The sequence below is a fragment of the Tamandua tetradactyla genome, chromosome 15 (assembly GCF_023851605.1).
Source record: "Tamandua tetradactyla isolate mTamTet1 chromosome 15, mTamTet1.pri, whole genome shotgun sequence".
Taxonomy (NCBI): domain Eukaryota; kingdom Metazoa; phylum Chordata; class Mammalia; order Pilosa; family Myrmecophagidae; genus Tamandua; species Tamandua tetradactyla.
Window position 1 is genome coordinate 75,773,229 of NC_135341.1, and position 23,690 is coordinate 75,796,918.

At 38.2% G+C, this 23,690-nt stretch overlaps 2 protein-coding genes across 16 annotated transcripts in view; one reads left to right on the top strand and one right to left on the bottom strand.

Moving 5' to 3' along the window:
* CPNE4 (copine 4) overlaps nucleotides 1-23,690 on the bottom strand; it is a 694,898-nt gene that overhangs the window by 660,580 nt on the left and 10,628 nt on the right. For 8 of the 13 annotated variants that reach the window (XM_077130120.1, XM_077130119.1, XM_077130118.1 and 5 more), the window contains exons 1-3: nucleotides 21,038-21,110; nucleotides 18,647-18,964; nucleotides 18,009-18,424 (exon numbers count right to left, since the gene is read on the bottom strand). The exons of 1 other annotated variant lie outside the window; for it this stretch is intronic. The gene's annotated coding sequence lies outside the window, so the exon portion shown is untranslated. Of the gene's footprint in view, nucleotides 1-18,008; nucleotides 18,425-18,633; nucleotides 18,965-21,037; nucleotides 21,111-23,690 lie in introns of those variants that run through there. 4 more of the 13 variants (XM_077130114.1, XM_077130116.1, XM_077130121.1 and 1 more) reach the window with 3 other exon arrangements.
* Nucleotides 18,342-23,690, top strand: part of ACP3 (acid phosphatase 3) — a 182,352-nt gene continuing 177,003 nt past the window's right edge. For all 3 annotated transcript variants that reach the window (XM_077130129.1, XM_077130130.1, XM_077130131.1), the window contains exons 1-2: nucleotides 18,342-19,188; nucleotides 21,410-21,506. The gene's annotated coding sequence lies outside the window, so the exon portion shown is untranslated. The remainder of the gene's footprint in view (nucleotides 19,189-21,409; nucleotides 21,507-23,690) is intronic.

Below are 23,690 nucleotides of genomic sequence, written 5' to 3' on the forward strand. Positions count from 1 at the left end.
GTTTTACAACAGTCAGCCTACACCATAGTGTTTTATCTGCCCCTGACAGGGAGGGAGCAGAGTTCTTTCACCTCGGCTCACAAACACAACACAGGGGTGCTGCATGTAGAACACCTCCCTATTTTGGCCATGGACAGGGGAAGCCCATTAACTATGGGGAACTGATGCTCACTAATGAAGTTGACCTTGCTTTTTCCTCTTCTCTGTGTGAATAAAATGTCTTTCCATCAGAGCCTGTGTGAGTAGTGCTTTTGTGGCAACCCCCATACCTCTATTGCAATAGGCTGACATCTTTTTAGATATCTCTCCTTCTGACCAACACATCAACAATCACCATTGTATAGACAACCACTCCTCAAATTGTGACCTAAGTACTATCTGGGACTTGATAAAGTCAAACTCCTGAGTGCTAACCTAAACTCATTGAGTCAGACTTTTTGGAGGCAGAGCCTAAGAAACTGCCTTTTTACAAGCTCTCTAGGAGATTCTGGTACCCATAAAGTCTAAAAATTACTAGTAAAGACTAATATCATGAAATAAATTCCGGCCCAACTATAAAATATCATATTTAAAGAAGATGCAAGGGATTAATATAAAAGTATATAGGATATAATGACCTTGAACATGTTGGTTCTTATCCCTGGGAAATGCTGACTGCACACTCTACTGTCAATGAATTTACACCAAGGCAAACAGAAATCCATCAGTGCCCAAATCAGCAACACGAAATTGCTAATACATTATTAGCCAAGAGGATTTTTTTTCTCCTATTCTGAGATATGAGGATGCTTTGCTAGACAAGATTTGGGGAGCTTTTCTTTTTATTTCCTATGGTTTGCCACTTAATATAATACAAACACCATTCATTAATATCCAGATACTTTCTGTCTTTACTGCTGCTGTTTGTTTCATGTTTTTAATTTTAGTCATCTTTCCTTATGTATCCCAAAAATTGGAGATGAGAGTTTATCCTGGTGAGTCTTTTAAAATACCTGCTGTTATGAAGTACTAACTAACTTCAGGAAATATTAGGAAAACGGAAACCCCAATGTAATGAGAGATGTGAAAACCTGAATTCTCATAGTCTGGGATGGCAAGAAGGCTCCAACTTGAAAGACAGATTCAACTGCTAGTGGTGGCCTTTGGGGCACTGTGTTGAAAAAGATTTGGAGACCACACTAAGTCTCAAGAGGAAAGAGCAGTGAGCTTAATTATAAGCAAGAAGGCAGAAAAATGCCAGGCATTTGCTATTTTTGCTCTTAGTGATCTAATATTTGCATTGAAAATGCCTGCCAGATTAGTACCAAAAGTGAGAGAATACCTGGAAATTTATCCACTTTCTAATCTCTCATTTAATATAAGAGAAGGAGAGATCCAGAAAGATAAGTTTCCCATAGCTACATACTTATTTGACAGTGCAGGACAATGCCAGAACCCAATGTTCTTTTCTCCCCATCTAGTTCTTTTTAGACATGTTCCCTTTGGCCTTCGCTTTATCTAGTACATAACTTCTGGAAAGAAAGTTGGGCAAATCTCCACTATGCCAGGTCAGTGGGCAGTTCTCCTAAGAAACAGGTTGTGGCCCTTTCTCTCCCTAATACCATGTTGACCCACAAAGAAACAATCTGGAATAATCCAATCCTAGAATAGCCAAATTAGATAACTCTGGCTCTGTCCTCTAAGTGGGAATACATTTCTGAGAAAGTTGGGGAAATGGGAAATTCCCTGGGATAAAGTCAGCTCTGAGTAAATGCTTCAGGCTGAGTTATTCTCTCTTCCCTGAACCAACAGGTTGAGAAACAGAATCCAGCTCTGCAGGGCTGGGGTTATAGGAAATGGAATCCAGCTCTGCAGGGCTGGGGTTATAGATTCACCTTCCCAAATGTACTTTGAAATGCATCATCATGAGTCAGTAATTAGAGGGCTGCATTCCTACTGCAAGATCTCACAGCTTTATAGCTTTATAGATCTCACACAGTTAGACAGATTCCACCAGTCCAGATAATTGGACCTAAAAGGAAAAGTAGCATCATAAACACTGCAGCACCTTCCTTCTCTTGGAACCACTAGTTTCTTTTCAATTCTCTGCTCTTGCTTTTTAATGGTTTTTAATAGCTTCTCTCTTTAAAAAACAACAAAAACATCTGCACAGAATGCTCCTCCAGTCTCCAGGACAAAGTGTCATTGGTGCCTGTAAAGAAACTGGTGCTGTATACAAGGAGCCTTAATCCGACTTATTTAGAGTGGTGTTGTTTACAGATGAATTACAGAAAGCAAGCGAATAAGATCTGAGCACAAAGACTGAGGCAAGGCTGGAGGGGTGGTCCCTGCAGCTGCTTGGTATCATGTTTGGCATCAGGAAGGGAGATCAAAAGAGAATGTCTCATTCCCCAACCTTGAGGCTTTTCCTACTTATCACATCCTCCCTATACCTGGCCAGGTATGATTAACTACAAAGTAGGGGTAAGAGGAGAAAGGCAAGAAACTGCAAACCATACTCTCCCACTAGATTTGCAGACAGACCCTACAGGCAGTCTTCACACTAGTTTGTTTGCCAACTTTGCGCAAACCAGGAAAAGGATCTCTTGCTCAAAGCACTTTACTGCCATCTGCTGGAATGATATCAAAATAACTCTTCATATCTAAGATGACTACAAATGAATGTCGCCCCCTGGAGGTGTGTCCTGTTGCCACACACCCCAAACAACTGTAAATTGAGGTCTCCCTGGGAGGAAATCTGGTCTGGCAGGCAGTTCATGAAATCCCAAGACCATGTAAATGTGGGTGTGGACCAGAAATCAGTCCACACCAGGAGACTACAGTATAAATCAAGGTATGGCATAACCCAAAATGAAGCACTCCAAAGGGAGACAGGACTCAGAAAACCAGAGAGGCCATTGCCTCCGAAATGAGTTGGTCATACTCCAGCTGCTGATGGAGGTGAGGAAGCACAACAAGCCCCAGAGAAGCCCCATCACCAGCCAGAGTGAGGGACCAGTGCAGACTCCAGCTCAGAGAATTAAACACCAGGCTTCAGAAGTAACCCTAAGTCTCAAAGACTGAGGGTGAAGCTGTGGTTGCAGGTAAAATCTAGCCAACCACAGCTGTGAAGAAGAAAGAGCCAAAAACGGCAGGATTCAATAGTCATTGAGCAAATACTTACTGATTGTCTGCTATGTGCTAAGTGTCATGTCAGGCAAAGAGACTACAGATGGATAAGTCATTAACCCTACGTACAAGGAACCCACAGTCTGATAAAAAGCTCCAAAAACAACTTTTTCCTCAAAAAAGTTCAATAAACCAGTAATGAGTGCCTACAATATACCTGGCCTTGAACTAGGATATATATATATACACAACAGTGAACTGGAAACAGTCCTTACCTGCACGGAACTTACAAACAAGAAAATAAGTACTTGTGCTACAGGGTGTGCAAAGCACCATAGAAGCTGTACTATGAGGGCTGGAGGAGCACAGAAGAGGGCACTTCACCTAGTCTTGGAGACCTAGGAAGAGTTCCAGGAAGAAGTAATAATTAAATGTGAGATCTGAATAGAATTCAATTCCTGCCCTCAAGGGGTTTAAGGTGTTGGCCTGAGCTACAGTAGCCAACTGCAGTGGAGGAACTGAATTTTTTTTAATTAATCTAAATTTTAAAACTAAAGCAGTGTAAAATATTTTTTCCATTAGCACAACTCCATTGTTTGGGGAGGATTACATTTCACTCTAACCATTTTACCACATAAAATAGTATTGTTATAGCATGTACTTTTTACTTTTAGAAAATTGTAAACTACTAGACCAAAGAGATAGCCCTAAAACCAGAAAAGTAAAGCAAAGCCTTCAGTATAACTGCTGCGAGAGAAGTAGTTCACCTCCTATCTGCTGTTGCCTAGAAATTTTAACACAAGATACTCTGAAAAGCCCAGATGGCAGAGAAATAAATGCAAATAAATGCAACCCGAATTTATGAAGAAATGGGTAGCACATGCTTAAGCAAAGAAAAAACAAATATATTTTAGAGAAGCACCTCATAATACGGGCAGAGGCTAGTCCCCGTACTGTGGTAAAGACCCTGACATGCTACTGATGAGGAAATATGATGCTCCCTTGCATTATATAGGTCAGTGTGCAATTGGCTACAGGTAACAAAAAGTCTAACAGAGAGTGACAAACTGTAAAGACACTTACAGTTTACATAACAAGTCCAGAAGTAGAAGCCTAGAATGCATCAACAGCTCAAACGTATCTTCAAAGGTTGAGCAATTGCTATTCTTCCTTCTACCATTCTAAGGTGTCGGCTTTTTTGTCCTTAGGCTTGTCACCTCAAGGTCCTAAGACAAGAAGAGATGGGGACAGCTAAGGTAGAGGATCTTTCCTTTAGCTCATTGACACAGAGAAAGCAGTTCTCTGACAAAGGAGCCAGAAAGCCATGCTATGCTCACAGTGATCACAAATGGTCCATGACACAGGACATGTTGCTGCTGGCAATATGCTGGGGTTCTTCTTGTAAGGACAGAGGGAGAGTAACTCATAGTGTCTACCACATATACCAACCCCATGATAATGGTTTCATGGTATTTAAATGTCCCATACTCTGATTCTTAGCAAGTAAATGACTAAAAAGGCACTCCTTTGAGAAGACTGGGAAATTTCTATGACCACATATGAGGGAAAAGAGATCTGAAAGCTTTAGCCAAAACAAAGCCATAGTAACCCAATGGCAACTTGCCTACAATTCTCCTCCTCTCACTTAAGAAAAGTGGTGTCATCTCAGACCATTATCCTCACAGAGAAGGACAAGTGTGGGATTCATAAGGACTGAGAAACTCGTTTTACTGAGAAAATAGTTTTTAGCATCACTATAAAGCTGCAAAATGAGCCAGCATTCACGAGCCAAGAACAAATTATTTTTCAAATTTCCCCAAGTAATAAAGGATGTTAATTGGACCCGCCACATAGTAACTACTAAACAAATTTTATAGAAAAATATGCTAACATGAGCTATATACTGAAGATTAAAGAGTAAGAACCAGCAATAAATACCAATAAAAAGGGCACACTGAAGAAAAGGAATCTCCATCTAACAATCACATGGAAATTAAATTGCATCTTCATAATCTGTTGGTACACTTGCAAATTGCCCCCATGGAATGCCTCATCACCAGCTCACCCTCTGCAAGAATGCGTCCACAGAAGAGTGTTGCATTCATAATTCAAATGAAATTGAATTATGTTTAATAATTAGGAGTAAATGTGGGCCTTTCATTTCAAAAGGTATTTAAGTTTCCATTCAGTTCTGGACCTGGGATAGGGTCCAGTAATACAAAATGAAGAAAACCAGGTCCTACCCTCAATTTGTTCACAGCTTAAGGGGAGAAACAAATGGGAAAACAGATAAACATCATTCATTAGAACAAGAGGTCTTTTTCATCAATAACTGAGAGAGGTTCTAAGAATATCTTACAGAAGAGGTGATACTTTACCTGAGTTTTAAAATATGAGTAGAAACTTTCCAGGGAGGCAAAGGGTTAAAGGAAATTCCTGGACAAGAACACAAAGGCAGCATTTTTAGGAGAGAGGTGTTGGGATAATTGGACAAATAGTTTCAGATGAATATAGCAGAAAGGGTTAGGATGGCTCTGGAAGAACAGCAAGAAAAAAGTCTGAGAAGGCACACAAGAGACTTTATATCAACATGGGAGAGCAGTAAGTGCAAAGTTTTCGGGTTGAGAGGACCTAGGTTTGTGACCTACCCATCACCACCAGCTATGTGATTCTGAGTAAAACATTTACTATTTTCTGAGGTTCAATTCTCCTATTCATCTGTTAAATGGGTAAAATATGTAGTTCCCAAGGTTCTTGTTTGGGTCAAATATGATAATGATTATAAAAGCATTGCATGAACTGCAAAGAAGTATACTGACATTTGTTCTTATTTTTATGCTTACACATGCATTACTGTTAAGCTGGATATAAAAGCAGGGGGACCTGCATTAACGCAACCTTCTAGGAAAAACAGTACCTACTATTTCCAGCAAATAAACAGATAAAAAAAGGCAGCAAAATTAGCTTACATCGTCAAAATTCATCTGGTGGCTGAAACAATGCTACTTATTTGAAATATACTGTGATAATACTTGCAGGAAACTTTTTAAGACTGCTTCAGAGGGCAGTGAAATTTTGTAGCTGGGACTAGCAGTGTAATTAAAGTGGTGACTTTTGCAGGAACCATTAACAAAGCTGTTTCATTTCCATTTGAAACCTGTTAGGCATGCCCCAGCCCTTTCCTATTGTACAGGGTAACCTGTTATTGGAGTCAATGGTGAAACAAAATGGTTATGGCTCTCCCACCACTAACACCATCCCAATTGTGCCCAGTTACTGTGGAACCTGGTTACCATTCCAACTACTCATAAGCCTCCAAAAGGTCCCTTCTAAGGCTCTCTGCAGGGGTATGAGGCGGTGATCAAAGCCTAGGTGACTCAATAAGTAAACCTGAGCTCTGAGTCACTAAATTCTCCTAAGTTTTGAAAAGTGACCTCAGCTTACTAGGTAGGCTCTGATTGCTCCTTGCACATATATATAACACACACACACACACAAACACACACACATATATATATATAAACAAAGTTAATATGTTATGTTCTGTGTTAGGCTGCTAGGCTCTCTCATTCAAATGAATACTTAGTGTTTTAATTTGCTAAAGCTTCCAGAATGTAATATACCAAAAGCAGATCAGCTTTCATAAAAGGGATTTATTAAGTTACAAGTTTAAAGTTCTAAGGCCTTAAAAATGTTCAAGCTAAAGCATCCAGAGAAAGAAACCTGGACTCTGATGATAGGCTGGATGGTGTCCCAGATTTCTCTGTCAGCTGGGAAGGCACGTGGCTGACATCTGAAGCCCTCGCTCCCAGTTTGGTGCTTTGTGCTTCCGATTCAAGTGGTTTCTTCTTCAAGCATGTGTGCACCCTCATTTAGCTTCTCTGTATCAACTCTCTCCAGGTTCTGGTTTGCTTATCATCTCATGGTTAGGCACATGGCAATGCCCACAGGGCTGTGGTTTGTAATGGCACTCCAAGCATCTCCAAACGACTATATCTGTGTCGGTTCTAAACTCTTTCTTTCTCCTAAGCTCTCTTAAAGACTCCAGTATACCAATTAAGACCCACCTTGAATGGGCACAGTCACATCTGCAAATCAAAAGGTTATACCCACAATTGGGTTTGTCACATCTCCCTGGAAACAATCTAATCAGAGGTCTCACTCTAAAATATTGAATCAGGATTAAAAGAACATGTCTGCCCCATGTTAGGATTGAAAGAACATGGTTTTTGTGGGGTACACAACAGTTTCAAACCAGCACACTGAGTAAGGACCAACTACACACCAGGTACTTTACAAGAAGCTCTACCAGGAGGCTATCTGTCTGTAAGTTTTTGCCACAGAGATGTTTATAATGATTTCTTTCAGTCACCTGTCTCTTTTCTGCCAAACAAGTGACTTTCTATAACAAAGTTAAATTTTTTTTGCAAAGACACAAGCACTCTTTCAAAAACTAGCAGTTTTATAAACAGGCAATGCCTGTGTAATAATCTGAAAGCATGAACCTGACTTTCAAAGTTGCCTAACATAGACTTCTCAAAGAGGGCTTACACATGAGCTCATGAGACCAAAGCCTTGAAGGATAAATGTGCAAATGGATTTGCATAAAGACCCCCACATCATTTGTTGGCCCACTTACAGTGGGAAAAAGATGGACTTTGCATTGGAAGATCTAGGTTCAAGTTCTAATTTTTCACTCATCATTTATGTAATCTTGGGTAAGTAACTTAATTTCTCCTCTACTGTTATTGTATCTGAAAATATTAAGACTACCTCACAAGAGTGCTGTAAGACTCGAATAAAATAAAAGTATGTGTGAAACTTCAAGTACTATTTGCTGCTACTTTCACCTATAACAATCTTTCCTCTGCACTAATTCTAAAACGGTAGCATGACCAACACCTTGCTAAGGTGTGAAGAACGGAACTGGTCTGACAGCCAGAAGCAGTTGAGGAGAGGTAGAAGAAAGTAAAAATGCCCATTCTGGAAAAAAAAAAAAAAAAGAAGAAGAATCATGACCAGAATACAAGCTATGGAGAAGGGGACAGATGTCTTCAAACTGTTGAAGGATTGTCAAATGAAAGCAGAGAGAAATTTGCATTGTGAAGTTTCAGATGTAGAACTAGCTGACAGCAAAACAGTATAGTAATGCGGTTAAATGTTTAGGCTTCAGAACCAAAGCTTTAGACAAATCTCTGTTCTGCCTCTCCTGCATGACTTTGGACAGGTTACTTAACTTCCATAAGTCTTAATTCCCTCATCAGTATAATTGAGTTAAAATAGTACTTCCCTCATAGATTGTTATGAGAATTCAATAAGATGAGGGATTTAAAATGCTTAGCAGACTTAATGGCTCATGGAAAACATTCTATACATATTAGCTATTTTTATGACAATGATGAAGAGGTAGAGAAGGTAAAAGAGGTAGGCAGACTAATGCATAGAAATTTCTGGGAGACAGATTCCGTTCCATAAGAGGGAAGCCTTCCAAGGAATAAATGCCATCCAACAACGGAGCAAGTGTGCTGTTCCTGTTCCAATTCACCTTACTGGGACATCAAAGGGCATCAAGTAGCCCTGGCTATTGCCTCAACCCAACCATCTTTATTCCAAATCTTTGCCTGAGAGTAAAGTTGGACTCCTCTTACGTGAAGCTGAGAGAGAAAACAAAGGGGCAAAGTGCCTAGGGAAGGAACTAATGGAAAATCCCAGAAGATCTAACAAATGTATCACCAAACCAACAGGAGCCCCAGGACAAGGGAGAACCCTGGAAGGAGGCCAGTAGAGCCAACAAGGAAGGAGGAGGGTGGCAGAACCTAGAGTTAATCCTCACTAACATGGAGGAAACTGTTGGGATTTTTAAAATTGTGCCCACGGCTATGGAGTAGGGATTGCAGTGTTAAAACAAAGCCCAGCCAGAGGCACCAAGCTTCTTAAAGCACTAGAGACCCAGTAACTAAAAGTTTTCTTACGAAGACAGAGAAACCATCCATAAGGAAACCTAAAGACAGGGTGTCATCATTGACAGAGAACTTGATCTGTATGATTTTTACAGTCCCTTCTAACTCTGAGTTACACATTTCTATGAGTGTGTTGATTTGAAAGGAAGTATGTCCCCTAGAAAAGCCATGTTTTGATCAAAACCCCAATTCATAAAGGTGGAGTAGTCCCTATTCAATACTGTATGTTTGAAACTGTAATCAGATCATCTCCTTGGATGATGTGATTTAGTCAAGAGTGGATAAACTGGATTAGGTGATGACATGTCTCCACCCATTTGGTTGGGTCTTGATTGGCTTATTGGAGTCCTATAAAAGGGGAAACGTTTTGGAGAAAGAGATTCAGAGAGAGCAGAGAATGCTGCAGCACCACGAAGCAGAGAGTCCACCAGTCAGTGACCTTTGGAGATGAAGAAGGAAAACGCCTCCCGGGGAGCTTCATGAAACCGGAAGCCAGGAGAGAAAGCTAACAGATGATGCCATGTTTGCCATGTGCCCTTCCAGCTGAGAGAGAAGCCCTGTGTTCACCATGTGCCTTCTCACTTGAGAGAGAAACCCTGAACTTCATTGGCCTTCTTGAACCAAGGTATCTTTCCCTGGATGCCTTTGATTGGACATTTCTATAGACTTGTTTTAATTGGGACATTTTCTCAGCCTTAGAACTATAAACTAGCAACTCATTAAATTCCCCTTTTTAATAGCCCATCTGTTTCTGGTATATTGCATTATGGCAGCTAGCAAACTAGAACAATGAGTTATAAGGTCCCACTCAAATTATTCCTTATATATCTACCTTCTTTTCTCTATCACCATCCACACATTCAGTCAACACATATTTATCGACCATCTACTATCTACAAAACAGACATTGTTCTAGTTACCAAGGAAACATTGTCCATGTCCTCTCAGGGAGTTTATACTGTATTAGTGCTGTCCAATAGAAATGTACTATGAGCCCCATGTATAATTTTACATTTTCTAGTAGCCACGGTAATAAAAGCTTTAAAAAGTGAATCTAATTTTAATAATATATTTCATTTAACCCAACACATCTAAAATACTATAATTTCAACCAATATAAAAAACAATCAATATAAAAAATAATGTGATATTTTACATGCTTTAAGTATTTGAAATCTGGTGGATATTTTACACTTACATCACATCTCAGTTGGGACTTGTCACATTCCAAATGTTCAACAGACAAATATGGCCAGTGGCTCTCATATTAGACAGTACAGGTCTGGTGGAGAAAACAATTATTTAGAAAGTAACAACTATACAAACCAACAGAGGAGAGAAGCTCTGTCTTATGGAGTTAGCAGTGATGTGCTGGTAAATGTTTAATAACTGCTAGTGCTGGGGAGGGGGGGTTTATTTTGTAATATTAGCCAATTTCCATGGTGTAAATATGCCTTCCATCGCTGATTTCAAGCTACCAAAGTGAGGACATTAAATAAGGACTTAGGAAGAAGAGACACACCATCAGCTTTTAGAAGCCGATACAAGCCAGCTCCAGCATACCTTTGGATATTATATTCATTGCCATAATAGGGAGGCTTGATAGAGGAGCGTCCCCTTAAGCTGGGCCTTTGAAAATGAGTTTATAATGTAGAGAAGCAGGGAAAGGGCACTCCTGGCAGGAGAAACATTAGGTACAAAGGCAAAAAAAAGTCATTAAGAAGGCAGAGTAATTATGGCTGCATAATTAATTAATTAAATTAATGAAAAAATAATTACTTTTTCATTAAGTAATGTTTAACCTAGATTGAGGAAAGATGAGAAGAAAGTAGAAAGTGGTTCTTCTTATTACTGTTAATGTAGTTCTCAATTCTTACTGAAGAGCCCATTCTGTGTTATAGAATATCCCTACTCAGTGTGACCTATGGGCCAGGAGCATGAGCATCATCTGTGAACTTGTTAGGAAAGCAGACTCCCAGGCTCCATCCCAGACCTTCAGAATCAGAAACTGCATTATAACAAGATGCCCCAGTGATTCACCTGGTGAATTTTGAGAGATACTCTTATAGAAAAGGCAAGTTCTAATCAAGTCTGCTGTCTTATCCAAAAAAAACTGTGCCAAAGAGGAATGACACCTTCTTTCGGGATCATGAAATTGTTCTCCAACTACTGAAGAAATAAATTTGTCCTCTCCTAGCAGACCAGAAAATATAAGGCAGATGTTAAAAGGTAAGAAAACAAAATGTGTGTTCTTTGATGACAGAAATGGTCTTCAGGGAAACAGGAATGCCACCTTAACCCTATCTTGGAACGTTGTACCAAGTACTGGAATTCTCCCTCTTGTGACAGGATCAGGACATGTATCTGTCCCATTTCCAGATACATATGAAAAAATGAACAGTTATTAAATTATTCTAAATTTAAAACAACATATTTTTATGCTTAATGAATTGTATATCATTTATCTCTTCCCTCACATCATCGTTTGTTTTTGGTTGTTACTTTATTATACACTCAAATTCTTTTGGTATAAGAACTAACAACAAAAGCTATATTTGAAGGGAAAGGTTAATGGGCTATTTAAACTTAAATTTACATACAAAACAAAAAGAGAGGCCACCAAAGTGGAGTATCATAGAATAAGACAACTTCATAAAAAATAAGGATTTGTAAAAAAATGTGTATCAGGCATATTCTCTGTATTTCCATTATTCTTTATAGAACATAAAGTGAGCATGAAGGGCACTTAAAACGTTCAGATGCCTCTAGAGTCATAAAACTCTATTTTAGGCCATCCATTTATGCAAGTACACATGGATACGATCTAGAAGTAAACATTCTCTTTGTCTCTTTTCAGGTATATCTGAGTACTGGAAAAATTAGTAACGTTATTTGTAGAAGCCTGGTTTACCAAATAGCCAAAAGTGACAGAATTTTATTCCACTAATCTTAGCAATATCCGAAATCCTTCTTTTTCTTACTGATGACTAGCAACATTCTTTATTTAAAGGCTAAATACCTCTTTATATGCTATAAGTCATTTCAACTCATTTTTAAGTATCTTAAGTCAACCAATGGTTTGTTTTCATTCTTAACATTTGTATTATATATTCTTATAACTTTTTATCATTGTTAAAAGTTAAAATGTTTGAAAGTTAAAAATGTTTGCATGGTTTTACTCTGAATCTAGTGAGCATGCCTACTGCTATGGAGTGGTAATTATGTAAGAGTTTCTGTAGGTTCACATTTTAATAATTATTAGGGTAACAATAATAACCAACATTTACATTGTAGTTTTCCATTTACAAAGCACTTTCATGTATTTTATTGTATGTGATCCTCAATAACCTAATGAGGTAAACAGTACAAGTCACTATTTGCAGACAAAGAAACTGAAACCCAGAAGTTTAGTGAACTGCTCAAGGTCAAGTAGCCAGCCAAGAATGGAGTTAAAACTTGAACTCAGATCCTTTGATTCTCCAAGCTTCTCCTCTCTCCTACACCTTAGATTACAGACTAATCAGACTTCACTTTTAATGTTCATTATATTTTTTGTTACCTTGGACACCCTCTTCCACTACTCTTTGAAGAGGTTTCTTGTCTTGCTATGGAAGTGACTATTGTGAAGCTGACAACAACTTACAAAGGGATAATATCTCACTTTATACTCTGCATAAATTCACTTTACTTACACTGAAAGTGTAAGAAAATCTACATGTATCTAAAAATAATTAAGAGATTAAATACACAATAATATATGATTGAATATATGATCCTGTTTAACATCATTTTTTCTGCAGTGGGCAAATAAGAATCCTTAAAGGTAGCAACTGTAAATCAATTAACCTTAAATGCAAGACCAAACACTGTAGTTACACAATGAACAGTAACCAAAAAGGGCTACTATTTTTCTAAGAACAGCTTAAATTAGTTAACATTTTGTTATGTTTGCCTCATATTAAATATATCATTTAATTACAATGTTAATTTTAACAGCAATTGTATGGAGTCTTACAGTTCATGTAAGTTTGTATGTTTGACCTTTTCAAGCCTGCAGAAAGGTTAGTTGTATATTATCATGACGATTAGTTTGGGCTTGTCCCCCGCCCAGCATTTTCATTAAACCTTTCAGGGTCTTGGTTTCATCTGTAAAATGACAGAGCTGGACTAGATAACTTAAATGGTTATCACACCATTCTATAAAATTTGTCATATCTGTATCTATGGCTGATTCTAGAAAAAGAGAATAATGATTGCAGGACACTAATCTAAAGTAGCTGCACTTCAAAATCAATGAATTTTAAAATGTCCTCCAATAACCCTTTACTCTAAGCAGTTTAACCTAGGTAAACAGCTATATTGATGTTTTTTATTCTACGTATTAAATTTGGTTTCTTTATGCTTAAGGAAAATAACAGACAACTTCAGAAATTTCCTGGAAAGTAAGTTATTTAGAATTTGCTTTCCTGTAATTGCAGATTTTTAGTGAATCTGGGCAGCCTTCTGATAGCACTATGATGGGCTTAAAGGTTATAAAGAACATTTTTCACTATTGTCTTCTGTCAAAGCTTAGAGATCTAAAGTTTGGAACTTGGACGTACAATTTCAACAGAGGTGTTATTTTATTTGACATTTTTGAATGTCAAAAAATTTTTTGACATTGACATGAAATGGGTTTATAGGAGAAAAACCATAAGCTGTGAGCTTTGGTAGTAAACAAACATCCATCTATTTCAAAACTTTTCTTCCTTTTAGCAGAGAGCTTATGTATACATTATATGTGACTGCCAGTGGTTCAAAGAGCTGTGTTTCAAAAAATTGTTGCATGTTGTTAACGCAATTTGAGAAACTGTTTACTTTACAAATACAAATTCATAAAGAAAAATTTGTGAAAATAATGACGTGTTTGATGATTTCTTAATTGCAATAAATATTCAGCATTTTTCTAATGAAAATGAATTTTGTTTACGGGTAAGAGTTTGCATTCTAAATGTTTTATGTTTTTTTGTGTGAAGCTGCTAACTAAAAGTAAATGGAAGAAACCAAGTTAAAAAAAAAAAAAGTAAGGCACAGCCATCAGACAAAACATGTTTTGATCTAAGGGTCAAGCAGTTTGGAGTCTATTCCTAGAAGTTTACTTAGAGCATTTAAGTTTAATAGAGCATACTTTCAGGAAATGCTCACATTTTTGCTCAGTCATGAAATGGGTATTCCAGCAGCTGCTGTGAAGCCACAAAGAGATAAAAATGCATGAAGGAGTCTTACAAGGACCCTTAAAAATGCAGTTTTATGGAATGCACAGGTAGTTCAGTGATAAAATTCTCACAAACCATGCAGGAGATCTGGGTTTGATTCCCGGCCCATATACTTCAAAAAATAAATAAATAAAGCCACTCAACAAATGGTGCTGCAATAACGGGATATTCACATGGAAAAGAATGAAATGTGCCCCCACCACACAGTGTACCAAAAAAAATACAGTTTTATTACTTTTCCAAATTTCAGTCAATATGTTTATACTAATTATGACAGCTTTCCCACAACGTCAGGAGAGACTGCCACTAAGGGAAGGAAAACAGGTGGACTCTTAAAGCCCCTAAGGAACCGCTAAACTGTCATATCTCTGTTGGAATGGTGAGAAGCAACTGTCACTACTGAAATTGCTCAGGCCCTTCCAAAACACCTTCCAGCTGTCCAGGAAAAGAGATAATTAAGCCACCATAGCTATTTCTGCAATGTCTCTGTGGCTCTAATTATTCATAAAGGGGGGGAGGCGTGATTTACTCATGGTTCCATAATTATTATGAAGTAACACAGCTTCACAAATAAATATTGTCAACTAATTGCCGTCAATCATTCTCCCCCGAAGCCCCAGCTGTGATTAACGGGCATTTCCAATAAAGGTTTCTAGTTGGTTTGATGTGCAGTTGTAACAGATGGTTCCAGGTGATCAGCAAATCCAAGTAATATGGGGGCAAATATTAATAGCTACTATTATTTATCATTTCCTTGGATGAGTTTCAGCCACAAAGTCATGTATATTCTGTGCTGCCCACTGAAAGACTAAGGATTATAATGATGTTCAAGATCTAAACCAGGTAAAAACCCTCCAACCAGCATTGCCCCATGGATTAAACAGAGCAAACTCATTATAACCCAGCCCACAATTTAGTTTTAGAAGATTTCACTTTTCCTTGTCACAATGAACTTTATAATTCAGGGTCACTATTTGCTGTACTGACATGAACATGGGAGACAAACCCAACCACCCAAAAGTCTGATAAAATGACCAGAGCAGAAAGTCACATGGTATAGAGAAGGCATAGAAGGGTTAGGGTTGCCAGATAAAAACCAAGACCCCTGTGGTAGTTAGATTCAGGTGTCAACTTGGCCAGGTGAAGGTACCTAGTTTCATTGCTGTGGACATGAGCCGATGGCATGTGAACCTCATCTGTTGTTGATTACACCTGGAGTCACTAGAAGATGTGCCTGTTGCAATGAATGACATTTGATTTAATTGGCTGGATGCTTTAAATGAGAGAACTCAACATAGAACAGCCTCAGCAGCTCAGCAAACCTTATCTCAGTACTCACAGCTCAGCCCAGGTCTTTGGAGATGCAGAAAGCAATCCCCTCAGGGAAAGTTGTTGGAACCCAGAGGCCTGGAGAGAAGGCCAGCAGAGATCACCCTCTACCTTCCCACGTAAGAAAGAACCTCAGTTGAAAGTTAGCTGCCTTTCTTCTGAAGAACTATACATTTTTAACTAAATAAATCCCCTTTTATTAAAAGCCAATCCATCTCTGGTGTGTTGCATTCTGGCAGCTTTGGCAGACTAAAAAAACCCCCATGCAATATTTGGGAAATATTTACACTAAAAATGTATTGCTGTTTATCTGAAATTCAAACATAATTTGATGTCCAATATTTTCATATGGTAAATCTGCTGATACATCCCAACATAAACATGTAACAGGCAGCTGATTTGTACCACCTCAGCTAGTGATATCCTCCTCTCATCCCTTATACTAGGAAAGATGATTTCTTCTGATGAATATTAATTTCAGGCCAAATTTGAATACACTGAGGCAGACTTAAGATATCCCATTGTCTTTCTCTATCGGGGGCCTGGGACTTCACAAAAACTTTTTTTTGGCAGCATTCATGGCAGGCCACTCCCTATTAGATATTTACCTACATCAATTTTCAATTACCTAAAAAAGGTAGTTTTATCTACATTTTACAGATAAATCAAATTTCATAGAGGTTAAACAGCTTGCCCAGGTTATACAGTTAAATAAATGGCAGAGTTAGAATTCAAACCTCAGAACCCATACAAGGATATATCTGGTGTAAAATCAACTGAGGATAGACTGTGAGCCTTCCTGTAAACTGTTCGCATTTCTTTAAATGGGGATTGTGCTGCCTTTTTAATAGGGTGGTTAATTCTTCAAAGAAAATGGACAGATCAGGTTCATTTTAAATTTTAATTAAAAAAAAAATCTGTGGAGAGCCGCCTCCCGGGTCGGGCCTAGTGGACACGCCGCAGCCTGCCCTAGAGTTCCCCCCGCCCATCGAGTGAGCCAAGATGGCACCCGATCGTCACTTCCGCCCATGATGTACACGCCCGCCTCTCCTATCCACCTATCCCAGCCTTGTACGTGTAGCTCAGCCATTGGTAATCACCACACTATATCTAGGACCCCGGGCGGGAAGTCGGGGAGACAGCCCGCAGAGAGCCGTGCTTGACGGCCGCATAGAGGTTGTCCCCCGCAGGGAGTCTCCCCCCTGCGTGAGAAATGTAACAAGGTGTGTAAGCTTAGCTCCAGTAAAACTTGGCACTTACGACAAACCTGGAGGAGTGTGTCCGAGTCTTTTTCTTCAGCGTCTTCCCCCGCCGGCCGGGGACCAGAGACCAAGAGAAGAAGCTCCGGACAAAAATCAACTGTCAATTGGATTCCATTAATAGAATGGCAGGATTGTGAGAAGAGTCCCAAACTGTGTTCCTGATGGGACTGGGGCAGCTGGGACAGGTCTGAAGGGTGACTGAGTTCTCAGGGAAGAGAACTGAAGGGCTGCAATAAACAAGCTAGCAAATATCGACTCTTTTAATGCTCTCTTAGGGCCATTAAGAGGAAATTAGTAGCAGCAGATTCTGTGGTGACAGGACACACAGTAAGTGTAAATAGCCTTTGGACAGGGATTGTCCCACCATGGTGGGAGCCCAGTTCCATCACACAATGGCAGGGCAGGATTTGGGATCAGCAGGAATTTAAGAAATCGCCATAGCAGAGGTAACAGCAGGTTCAAAGTAAACCGAAATCCTACCAGGCAACCAAGGACAGAAGCGAAAACAAGTGATTCCTGGTTATTTAATTACTCTTACCCCTGGCTGACTTTCCCTAAGGCAATTAATAAAAGCTATGAGAACCTCACTCCTTTTACATAACTTCCAAGTGCAAAACTAGTGTACCTCAATTCTAAGGAGATAATGAAAACAAAGTGTGTACGGAATTAGTGTGAATTGTCTCAAAATGTGCATCCTAAAATATCTTTCTACATATATATGATAATCTATGCTTACATACACTTTAAGTGCTCCTTATTTCATTAAAAAATGTTAATTACCCAGGTCTAATATTAGGTTTCGTTAAACGGAATCTATCTTTAACCCTGCTAAGCATTTCATAAATGTTTGTAAAATATGCTATGAGATAGATATTAAGATCAAATTTTATAATTTCATTTTATAATTTCTGTAAAGTGCCGAGAACAGTGCCTGAGACAGAGCAGATTCTCAATAAAAGTTAGTTCCCCTCCTAATAAACTCTTCATCCATTCAACACAGTTATTAAATCCTAACATGTGCCAGACCGAGCAGAGCACTGGGTCTGGACCCATGAACAAGATGGATAACAGAGGCCTGCCCCTGTAGAACTTACTTTATGCTTCTCTAAATTCAGTCTCCATTAGAGAAGTGACAGAAGCGGGGAGAGAGGTGCTTCCTGAGGCTCGCTCACGTGCTTGCTTTTACCACTATGCCAGAAGCCATACAATGAGTTGGCCTAAAGGGAACGTATTGGCTCACGTTTTTGAGGTTATCAGAAATCCAGAACTGAGCTGTCAGCAAGGCAGTGCTTTCTTCCCAAAGTCTGTAACATTCCAGGGCTGACCAAGGCGTGACCCGGGGAGATCCTTGGCCTGGGACCAGCGTCACACCACGCGCCACGTTCTCCCCCTTCTCTTCCTGGTTTCCTTGACTTCCGGCGCGCGGCTCCTCCCGGTGGGGGCCGGTTTCTTTCTCTTGAGGCCTCCAGTAACCCCGGTTAAGATACAACCTCGTTTAAGTGGGCCACACCTTGATTTAAAATAACATTTTTAAGCCGGATAGCTTCACAGAATCACTGCGGCTTCCTGTTTCCACAGTGCTTGAAGGAGCCGGCAGTGGCCCTCGCGGCCAGCGCCCTGCCGCCTCCTCACGGCCCGCTCGGGCCTCCAGGCCTCGGTGGCCACTCGAGGCATCCACGGCCATCGCCCCCTCGCGCGCCGCCCGCCCCGAGGGACTACCTGCGCTCCACACCTGTTACATCTTCCTGTCGATGTGGTGCTACTTTGCTTGTAATTATGTAGCTTTAAAAAGTTCTGCCAAATAGTGTCTTCACCCATCTCGTGAGTAGAGGGAACGTGGTTGGAAACTGGTAACGCTGCGGAACCAATGAGGCGGCGGAACCTTCATTCAGGACATCCAGAAGCCGGAAGGTGATGACTGGGAGGCCCGGTTCAGTGGAGAGGGCATTGGACTTGGATAAGGGGTGAAGCACAGTCACCGCTGGGACTGCCCAGACTGGCCGCTCACAAACGTGACCCGCGTCTGTGTGACTTCACTGAGATGCAGTACCTGCGTGAGAAGGTGAAATCCATCAAAGAATTAGGTACCTATGTGACCAAGCTGCACAAGATGGGGGCCCCAGCATCTGATGTGGCAGAACATGTCGTTGACAAGCACACCCTGGGAAATTGTGAGGAGAGCTAAGCCTTGGGCTGGCTTCCCCAGAGCCCCAGAGGTGACTTCTGGGCTCATCGTGGCAGTGCATGCATGCTGAGTTTACCTTTACCTTTTCTGTAAGTTGGATCAGCATCCACCAAGTTGTTTTATTTTTATCATTCCTTCAAATAAAGTAATTTAGTACCCCCCAAATTAAATAATGTCTTCAAGATATCCTATTTACAGTGGGTTCACACCTACAGGAATGCATATTAAGAACCTGTCTAAATCGTGGTGCAAAATTCAATCAACCAGAGGTGCAAAATGGCAAGAAATGTTTTTAGAAGTGAGGGAAACCTAATCACAAAGATTTTGTGTCTATCCTCCAAGCCAGTAAACATGTTACCATCTTCATTTGTAGACTGAAGGAGAGAGATGTTAGACTGGAGTTCTAGTGACTCTTTACTCCTGCCTCTCAAAGTGGATTGTTACAAATGCCAGATCTTGGACACCCAGATTGCTAAATAAGAATCTGCATTTTAATAAGATTCCCAGATAAATCATATACACATTATAGTTTGAGAAGCACTAGGCTAGTCTATTCTCTACCTTAGCAGTAGCTCTACGCTACAGTAGCTGAAAAAATAGGAGGTTTGGAAATAAACTAACAATGAAGTTCCAACAATTCCATCTTGAAGCTAGAAATAAAAGATTAGCTTCCAGAAGGTCTTTTGATACCTACTTAAAACGTGTAAGTAATATGGCCTAATATGTCTTTTGAAAATTAGTGTCAGAATAACAAAAGTATGTCTTGAATTTTTTTTTATGTCTCTTAAGTCATTTATTAAGTATATGCACATTAAGGTATTAATTTATTGACTATATTTCTCATGTGGCTTTTAATTAGAAAATATATCCAAAGGCACAACAGTACAGATATATACAAACTTTAAAAACATAAAGAAACAGAAAGTTGAGATTAATAGATAAGGCAAATGATACATTGAGAACCCAAATCCAACACATTTAAACATTTGGGACACTGTGGAAAAACTAAGGCCAGATTAGATTTGTGTAAAATTCTTCAGGATATGTTTTCCTTTCCCTTATGTCTGAAAAGCTCCTCCCTTCAGCTAGTATGACTAACCCCCAGCTATCCCAAAATGTTGATATAAGGCTAAACTCACGCTTGAACAAGGAGAAACAGAAAGAATTATTTTCTATAAAAGTAGTCTTAATATAGACCATTTAAAAATTGCAACAAAAATTTTGATGTAGATAATTTTGAACATACTGCCATGTTAATATTTTTAATGTGTAAACTCTTATTTGTATTTATTTAATACATTTACTGACCCCCACCCCCACCAAATGATTAGGTTTTCGTCTTAGACTCTAAATATAACCTGAATTCACAAAAAATATGTAAGGCTACTATATGAGTAAGCAGAGAGGATAATTTTTAGGTTGCTACTTCAGCGGGTAACATTCAGTTCATGTAAATCCAGAGAAATATTGTAAATCTGAACCCATGACTAAAATTTTGAAACTGGAAAATAAAGGTAGGGTGATTTTTTAGAGTCACATACTATGATGTTAATCTGTGTTATATCAACTACAGGATTACAAAATATACATCTAGAGAGGCTAAAAATGAATGATTCACATTGAAGAAGTAATAGTATTCCATTGAAACAGAATGTTATATTAACATTTGTGATATTCCATTGAAATGGAATATTTATAATCAGAAAAATAAATATTCAGGGAGTACACCAGAAGAATAAAATGTTCTGCCAGTTATTAAAAAATTAATGCTGGTGTATTAAATTTGGTGTTCTCCTTTGGAAAATACAGACATTCTTCTGGATAATATTTAATATTTATTTCACAGGATTAACTGTTTTAAGAACAGACATAGAACTTTGCCATTGAAGAGACAGACAGAGCACACAGACAAAATGATAAATTAAGAAGCAACAGTACCCTTTTAGGGATAAAATTTGGAGTAAGGCAACATCATGCTCCATGAATAATATGAAGGAAGAAAGAAAGGTCTAAAAAAAAGAACAAAATCCTTAATGAATGTAAGATAGCTTTATAAGAAAGGCAGGCCAAATAAAAGTCTTTGAAGAAAATACTCAAATGTCATTGACTTATCAAATACTGTCTTTATATATATATATATATATATATATATATATATATATATATATATATATATATAAAATCTAAAAAAAGCAAAGGTAAACAGAAATTATCTCCACTCCGCAAAACCAAGTTATTTTGTATTTTATAATGCAAAAGACTGACATAAAGATATGTGATAATGTACATCAGCCGACATGTCTTTTACAGGTGTTTTCAGCAACAATGAGGAGTAATGCACAATTCAGTTCCAGTACTTTATTTCGGAAGAAACTTCCTGCCTCCCTACAAGATGCAGGCCAAGGAGGTAGTTTGGGGTCGCTATTGGTGGAGCATTGAAATATTTTTAAAGGAAAGATACATGTGTTATTGTTAGTGTTATTACATTGTAGATAGATCCCATTGTAAATAGCCCAGTGACTATTTTCTTTGCACATTAAGAACAGCTTAATTGTATACAAATTTTAGATCATAAGATATTTTTCCTTCAAATTGAAGACATTTCTGCATTCTATTCTGCTCTCTTGATGTATAGACACCTAAGAAAGTTTCAGAAGACCATTTTCTGCACAGATGCTTGTAAAACATTATTTCTAAAATTCAAAAAAATGCCTGGATTTTCTCACTGATTTTTCTGGGAATTTGATTGACTTTTCATATCCATAAACTAAGGTTTTTCTTTAGCTTAAAGTTTTCTTCTATTACAGCTTGGCTGATTTCTTCAGTTCTTATTATTCTGGGTTTTTTTTTTTCTTATAGAAAACCCATAATATCTTTTCAGTTCCTTTTATTCTCTTGATATGGTATATTACATTAAAGGACTTTGGGATGTTTAAACAACCTGGCATCCTTGGGATACATCCTACTTGGTCATGGTGCATTATCCTTTTTATATATTACTGAATTCAGTTTGCTAGTATTTCGTTGAAGATTTTTGCATATATATTCTAAGAAATACTGACTTGAGTTTCTTTCCTTGTTATGTCTTTGTCTGATTTTGGTATCAGGGTAATACTAGCTTCATAGAATGAGTTTAAGAAATGTTCCATCCTCTCCTATATTTTGGAAGACTTTGGGAATAATTGGCATTAGTTTTTAAATGTTTGCTAGAATTCACCAGTGAAGCCATGTGTCCTGGGCTTTTCTGTGTGGGCATATTTTTAAATTACTAATTCAACCCATTTATTTGTTATATCACTATTAGATTTTCTGTTTCTTCATGGGTCAGTTTCAATACTTTGCATCTTCCTAGAAATTGTTCTTTTCATCTGAGTTATCTAATTTATTGGCATAAAATTATTCATAGTATACCTTTATAACCTTTTCACTTCTGATTTTAGTAATTGGGTCTTCTCTCTTTTCTTCTTGGCTAATTAGTTAGATATCAGTTTTGTTTTTCTCAAAAAATTTTCTTGATTCTGTTAATTTTCTCTGTTACATTAATTTCAGCTTTAATATCTATTGTTTTCTTCCTTCTTGCTTTATATTTAGTTCGCTCTTCTCTTTTCAATGCCATTAAGTGTAGAAGGTTAGACTATAGATTTTGATCTTGTTCTTTTTTAATATAGATATTTAAAGCCCTCAAAGTGCTGCTTTAGCTGCAGCCCATAATTTTTTTGTATTTTCTCTTCATTTTCAGTCGTCTCAAAACTTTTTTAAAATTTCTCTTGTGATAGCTTCTTTGACCCATTGATTATTTAGGAGTATGTTGTTTAATTTCCACATACTTGTGAATTTCAGTAATTTATTTGCTTTTTATTGATTTCTAATTTAATTCATTGTGGTTAGAGATCATTCTTTGTACAAAATTAATTTTTAATTAAATATTTTCATTAAAATTGTTAGGATATAAAATGCATTTTCAATTTTAAAATAAAACCCAAAAGGTATCAAAGATGGCCCTGCACTTTGGAAAGGTAGGAATTTTACATCACTTTATGCACTGTATCTCCCAGTACCTTTATATGTGATAATTACTCACATTTTAGTTAATGAGTGAATAAGGAAATAGATAAATGATTGAACGAATAGATCTATGGGGGGGGGGGCAGAGAGGAAAGAGAGAGAGAGAAGGGCTAGAAGAGGAAAGAAAGAATGATAAGATTTTAGTCCCATACTGGAAGAAGACCAGCACTAGAAAACATGGCTCTGCATCTTTTCTGAAAAATCTACCACAGTATGGCAGAAACTCCCGGTATCTAGAATTCAGTCCTCAATTCTTTTTTCTCTTCCCCTGGTGTATTAGTCCCTCTAGATAAGCATTTCCCATCACATTGTGTAGGATGTATTAGCTACTATGGAAGAAAAAAAACTAATTCTTTACTTAACATTTTAGGAAATGCTAGAATAAATCAAGTTAAGCTTATTTCTTATTATAGGACTTGCCAGAACCTTTAATATGCAAATGTATTATATGAGAGATGTAGCATACAGTATTTCTCAAGCTTCTTTGACCAGAGAACCATTTGACATAGAGTGAATTTGGAGAATC